The sequence below is a fragment of the Onychomys torridus genome, chromosome 1 (assembly GCF_903995425.1).
Source record: "Onychomys torridus chromosome 1, mOncTor1.1, whole genome shotgun sequence".
NCBI classification, from domain to species: domain Eukaryota; kingdom Metazoa; phylum Chordata; class Mammalia; order Rodentia; family Cricetidae; genus Onychomys; species Onychomys torridus.
In genome coordinates, this window is record NC_050443.1 from 105,727,202 (window position 1) to 105,734,768 (window position 7,567).

Consider the following 7,567-nt stretch of genomic DNA (forward strand, 5'->3'; position numbering starts at 1 on the left):
GGGTTTTTATACAAGAAAAATAAAGTGAATTAAATCTGTTTAAAAAGAAAGAAAGAAAATGAATTAGGTACAACCTTTTGGACAAGATAGGCTAGATTTGAGTATTTTCTCTCAACTTGTCAACTGTTAATGGATTAGACATTGTTGATATATTTACTGCCTGTATATATTGTATATAGTTATTGTACTTATTGTGTACAGTTTTTTTATATTAATTATAACATTTTATTTTAGACAAAAACGGGGAAATGTGGTGATATTTTGTTTGTGCTTATCAAATAAAGCTTGCCTAGAGATCAGAGTGCAGAGCTAGTCACTAGATGCCAGGCAGTGGTGGCACACACCTTAATCCCAGCACTTGTGATCTCACACCTTAATCCCAGCACTTGGGATCTCACACCTTAATCCCAGCACTTGGGATCTCACACTTTAATCCCAGCACTTGGGATCTCACACTTTAATCCCAGCACTTGGGTATCTCACACCTTAATCCCAGCACTTGGGATCTCACACCTTAATCCCAGCACTTGGGATCTCACACCTTAACCCCAGCACTTGGGAAGAGGAAAGAGGAAGTGATAAGGCAGGTGTCAGGGTGGAGACAGGAGCTCAGCCCTTTCAGTCTGAGGATTCCTAGAGGTAAGAAGACTTTCTAGTGTCTGCTGCTCTGCTTCTCTGATCTTTCAGCTTTCACTCTGATATCTCACTCCAGGTTTTTCATTATTAAGATTAATTAGAATTTACGCTACACTTCCCTCCTCTTTCCCTTTCTCCCTCTTTCCCTCTCCCACCACCCCTTATTTTCCTGGGAACTGAGCCCACGGTGAGCCTGTTTATTCAGAGGGGATGATGACCACAGTCCACAGATGGAAAGCTGAAGCCAGCTTTTGTCTTAGCACCAGAGCCTATGAATCTGCATTCACCAGCTATACAAGACCTAGCAGGAAACTGGGAGTTAAGGGAAATTGGAGACTAGTGAGGGACAGAGATCAAGACTTCTAGACATTACTGCAGGTGTGATGGCCCAGGCCTTCAATCACAGCCCTCAGGAGCAGAGGCATTTGAGGCCAGCCTGGTCTACACAGTGAGTTCCAGGACAGCTGGGGGGCTATGCAGACAGACCCTGTATCAAAAATTAAAAACAAATAAAAAAAAAAAAAGAACAGCCAAAAAGATTTTTATGGACATTACTCTGAAAATAAAACTGGACAAAGACATCCAGGGAAATGGCAGATGAATGTTCTAGGGAAGGGCTGGAAGTGGAGCTCAGCTAGTGGAGGACGTGTGCAGCCAGCACAAAGCTCTGGGTTTGATCCGAACCACATGAAGTGGCTACAGTAAGGCACGCCTCCAGGCATGGCACTCAGGAAGTGCACAGAGGAAGATCAGTCATCCTGGCTGCTTAGCTAGTTTGAGGCCTGCCTGGGGCACAGGCTCCTGTCTCAAGGGGAAAATAATCTTGGGCTGGAGAGATGGCTCGGCAGTTAACAGCACTTACTGCTCTGGCAGAGGACCTGGACTCCTTTCCCAGTACCCACATGGTGGCTCACAAACATCTGTAACTCCAATTCCTGGCTATGCAATGCCCTCTTCTGACCTCTGCAGGCTCCAAGCTCACACCTGGTGCTCACACACATATACAGGCCAAATACTTGAACATAAAATGAATAAAACTTTGTTGTTGTTGTTGTGGGTTTTTTGTTTGTTTGTTTTTGTTTTTGTTTTTTGTTTTGGTTTTTCAAGACGGGGTTTCTCTGTGTAGCTTTGCGCCTTTCCTGGATCTCGCTTGGTAGACCAGGCTGGCCTCGAACTCACAAAGATCCACCTGCCTCTGCCTCCCCAGTGCTGGGATTAAAGGCGTGCACCACCACCGCCCGGCTGTTTTGTTTTTTTGAGACAGAATTTCTCTGTGTAACAGTCCTGACTATGCTGGAACTCGCTCTGTATACCAGGCTGGCCTTGAACTTGCAGAGATCCACCTGCCTTTGCCTCTACCTCCCAAGTGCTGGGATTAAAGATGTGAACCAATCCTGCCTGGCTTTTTTGTTTTTGCTGTTGAGGGTTTCTCTATTATAGCCCTGGCTATCCTAGAACTCATTCTGTAGACCAGGCTGGCCTTGAACTAAAATCAATAAATCTTAAAACAAAACAAACAAAAACTTTAAGGAATACCGACACAGAAGTCTCCAATAAAATATTTGCAAAGTAAATCTAATCCAACATCATGTGAAAAAAGATTATATGACATGACCAAGTGGGATTTATCCCAGGAATACAAGCTTGGTTTACTATCCAGAAGTCAAATAATACAGATTATTAATAAAGAACAAAAGCCATAGGATAATCTGAATAGACACAAAAAATACATTTGATAAAATAAAACTTGCTTTCATATAAAAAGAAAAAAAACTTAACATATTAGAGACTTGAGATGTAACTTAGTTGCTAGAGTGCTTGTTAGCCCGAAAAAGGCCTGTGTTTGATCCCAAGCACCAAATAAACCAGACGTGGTGGTTATGTGACAGAAACTCCACCACTCCGGAAGTGGAGGCAGGAGGATCAAAAGTTCAAGGTCATTCTTGGTTGTGTACTGGATTCCAAGCCAACCTAGACCCCATGAAACCTCTAAAAAAACAAAAGAAACAAAACAAAACAAAAAAACAAAACAGCACAATAGGAGTGAAAGGGGAAACTTCCTCATCATATCAAAACACTGCATCACTAACAAGGAACAATCCAAAAGTGAAGAGAGAAAACGATCCATGTACGTACGCCTGCTGCAGTGGCTGGCCTATAATTCTAGCACCTGAGAAGCAGAAGGTTAAGGAGTCCCAAGGCTAGCCATGGCTATATAGTGAGGTTGAGGCCAGCCTAGACTATAGGAGACCCAGTCTCAAAACGAAACTAAATGTCATGAAGGGAAAAAATTTCATTTGTAATAGCAACAAAAAGAATAATTTGATATAAATTTAATAACAGAAGTGTAAGATTTAGGGATAAAGTTACTGTTAGGAGAAATTAAAGGTCTACGGTGGGACTTGAGGGGTAGCCCAGAGGTTAACAGTACTGGCTGCTCTTCCAGAGGACCTGGGCTTGTTTCCCGGTTAACAACTCACACCTGTCTGTAACTCCAGTTCAGGGATCTGACACCTCTTCGGGCATTGCATGCACATGGTACACAGATATACATCCCAGCAAAATACCCATGCACATAATAAGATAAATCTTTAAGGTCAGGTGGTAGTGGTGCACACCTTAATTCCTAGCACTTGGGAGGCAGAGGCAGGCAAATCTCTGGGTTCAAGGCCAGCCTTATCTACAGAGTGAGTTTCAGGACAGCCAGGGCTACACAGAGAAACCCTGTCTTGAAAAACCAACTGCCCTAAAAAAACAAACAAACAAAAACTTTAGAAATCAAAATAAAGTATCTAATTAAATTTAAATCTCATGCTCACAGGACAGAAAATTTAATATTGTTAATATGCCACAAATGGATCAACTGATCAACTGATTCAATACAACTACCAAAAACTAAACTAGCTTTTTAAATTTCTTGGCAGGAAAATCTGACAATTTGATCCAAAAATTCAAATGAGGTTGAGTGTGATGACATACATCTGTAATTGCAGCACTCAGGAGGCTGAGTGAGGAGGAGAATGAAGGGTTAAAGCCAGCAAGGGCTACACAGTGAATCTGGGGCCAACATGCAGCTCTCAACCCCAATCTCAAAATCTATTAAGTAAAATAATTAAAATGGAATTGTAAGACCAGAAAAAAAAATCTTGAAATAAAACCAAGTTGGGAGAAAAAAATAAGATAAACAAGTTGGAAGTCTCATAAGCCCTGATTTGAAGTTCTTCCAAACTGTACTAACCAGGGGGCTGGAGAATAGTTAAGAGTACTTATTGCTATTGCAGAGACCTAGGGTTCAGTTCCCAGCATCCACATGGTCATTCACAACCATCCATAACGCCAGTTCTACAGGATCCAACACCTTGTCCTGGTGCACAGACATCCATGCAGTCAAAATACTTAGAAATAAAGAAAAATCCTACAATAGTCAAAATAGTGTGGTTTTGGCATAATGGCAGACATGAAGCTGAAGATGTGGAGCATTTGCCCAGCACGTGCCAGGCCTTGGGTTTGATCCCCAGCTAAAAACCAAACAAACCCCTCATATTTACAGTTAGTTTATTGTTTCTTGTTTTTTTGTTTTTTTTTTTTAAGAAGGCCAAGACAATTCAATAGACAAAGAATGGTATTTTCAGCAGATGCTTCTGAAACAACTGAGAATTCATAGTTAAAAGAATGAAGTTAAATTACCTGCCTCAGTCCATTTACAGAAATTAACTCAAAATGGGCCAGGTATCTTAAGTCTAAGGGTTCCTAGCTATAAAAACATAAAAGCTTGTGAAAATACATCTACGGTGGCTGGAGAAATGATTCCACTCCTAAGAACTTGCTGCCATATCAGGTGGCTCAGAATTGCTTATAGTTCCAGCTCCAGGGGGTCCGACACCCTCTGTGAACACCTGCTCTGACATGCACGTAACCCACATACAAACATATAATTAAAAATAAAAATTAAAAGCAGAAAGTTTGTAATAAACTACAAACTTTATGACTACTTTATGTGTGTGTTCATGTGTGTATGCGTTCATGTGTGTGTCTGTGCATTTGTGCCAGAGCACATGGAAGGTCAAAAGGGTGACTTTTCGAAGTGAATTCTCTGCTTTGAGGATGTGGGTTCTGGTGATCAAACTCAGGTCATCAGCTTTGGTGGCAAGTGCCTTTACTCTATGAGCCATCTCGCTGTCCACCTGCCTCTGCCTCCCGAGTACTGGCATTAAAGACCCATGTCCCCCCTCCATGTCCCCCCTCCCCCCATGGCCACCTAACTTATTTTTATGATACCAAAGTCCTCATTAAGAGCTAAGCAAATGCGCTACCACTCAACTACATACACTCTCAACTCTAAATAACCCCCTCCATTTCAGAAGTTTAGGGGTATGTGTGTGGGGGTACCACACTGCTTGTTAGAGGTCAGAACGTCTAAGATCAGTTCTCTCCTTCCATCATGCAGGTCTTGACTATTGAACTTGGGTTGTCAAGCTCGGTGGCAAATACATTTTACTAGCTGAACCATCCCACAAACCCAAAAGACTTCCCTCTGAATACCGAGGACCTGGGCATGCCTCTGCTATCTCTGCCATCGAGACGCTGCTGTTTCTCCTGGGGCTCACTGCCTGGTTTACCATTCCTCAGCTATGGCTGCAATGTCCCTGATGACTGACACAGGAACTGTATCCTGGTTACTTCCCACATCGCCAACGTGGTGGTCCTCAACTCCTACAAGAGCATAAAATCCCAGTGTGATGGTGCATGCTTGTAATCTCAGCACTCAGAAGGCTGAGGCAGGAGAATCACCTCAAGTTCAAGGCTAGTCTGAGCTAACACAGGGAGACACTGTCTTAAAAAAAAAAAGAAAGAAAGAAAGAAAAAAAAAAAGGGTTTCCTATAGTAAGACTCTTTCTCAAAAAAGGACGAAAAGAAAACAGAGCTTAGGAAAGGGAGTTTCAGCTCACTTTGGCCTTTGGCTTTGCTATAGCTACCAATGGAAAGGGAGGCCTTAGTGGCTATAATATATGACCTAGGAGTCTCCTTCAGCAGCCTGCTAGGCAGGCGAGGGTGCTTGCTGTCAATCCTGACAATCTGAGTCCCATCCCTAGGTCCCAAATGGTGAAAGAGGAGAACTGACCCCCAGCTGTCCTCTGACTGCACACATGCACCATGGCACACATGTAGCCACATACATACATATGCACACACACACAAAACAAGTATAAATGCAAATTTTTTCTTTCCTTTTTTTTGAGACAGGGTTTCTCTGTGTAGTCCTGGCTGTCCTGGAACTCACTCTGTAGACCAGGCTGGTCTCAAACTCAGAGATCCACCTGCCTCTGCCTCCCGAGTGCTGGGATTAAAGTCGAGTGTCACCACTGCCCAGCTAAATGTAAATTTTTAAAAAATTTGAAGACTAATATAACCTGACCCCAGAGGGGAGCACACTAATGGCTTCCACCTTGCCACACTCCAACATCCCGTCTGCAAATCTTACCCTCACCTTGTTTTTTCTTTGTTCTTTTCTGTTTTTTGAGACAGGGTTTCTCTGTGCAACAGGCAGTTTGTTTGTTTGTTTTGTTTTTGAAACAGTCTCATTTCACTTTAGACCCCTTGCAAATCTGGCCTTTAAATCTTGATCCTCTGCTTCTACCTTCCAAGTGCTGGGGTTATAGGCATATGGGCTACCCCTGGATAACTCATTTTCCGGGTACCTTCCCTGTGTGAGTTTATGCATGCAGGTATGCAACATCACGTTTATGCCCATGTGCTGATGAAGATTAAATTCATGACCTCATCTAGACATCTGTCAAGGAATGCACCTATCTTCCTCAGTAATGTGAACAATCACATTTGTCATTAAAAAAAATTCACAAAAATTGGTAGTAATCCCAGCACTTTAGATGCTGAATGAAAACATCACAAGATCAAGGGCCGGTCTGGGCTATACAGCAAGACTGTCTCAAAAAAGCAAAGCGAAACCAATACAATAAAGGAACGAGTGACAAATGAAATGTGTTGGGCTTGGTGGTACGAGTCTGTGGCAGTTGCTCAGCAGGCTGAAGTCTAGTCAACTTAGTGAGCCTGTCTCAAAACAAGTGACCAAGGGCTAGAGACAGCTCAGTGATCAAGTGTTTGCCCAGCCTGCTGGTGGCTCTCGTCCAATCACCAGTGATGCAGAACGTAAAATAAATACTAGTAAGTCACAGCTATACACTAGTAAGTCGCTTCTGTCTCTTACTCTTCTGGTTGACTTTTATTTGTGTACCAATCACGTATTTTTTTATTCTAATGCTTTGGTTTTTAGCATCAAACACGTCACCTCTCTCTCTCTCATTTTTTTTTTTTTTTTTTTTTTTTTAGGTATCATGAGCTAGAGGTGTAGCTCAGTGGTACAGCAAGTGCTTATTATGTTCCATATGAACTTTGAATTTTCAGATTGGTCTAAAAAATCCTTTGGGGCTAGGTAGCAGTGTCACATGCCTTTAATCCCAGCAGCACTCGGGAGGCAGAGCCAGGCAGACCTCTATGAGTTCGAGGTCAGCCTGGTCTACAGAGTGAGATCCAGGACAACAAACAAAACTACTCAGAGAAACCCTGTCTCAAAAAAAAAAAAAAAAAAAAAAAAATCCTGCGGGCTCTTTCTATCCACCATAATGGCACAATTAATGTGCTGCTGGATGCATTCAAAACCATCAATAATGCCAAATACAGGCAAACATCAGGCCAGTAGCAGGCCATGTGCCAAAGCCATCTTCCATTTTCTAGTTGTGACAGCCATATTGAAAAACTTGAAAACACTGATGATCACGGCACTGGGAAGATTGTTGTGGACCTCACAGGCTGGTCACAGAGTGTGTACAGTGACCAGCCCCAGGTGTGATACAAATTCTGTAACTCTGGGGAAATGGCAGAATAATCTGCTCCCAAGTTGGTCTCACTGCGC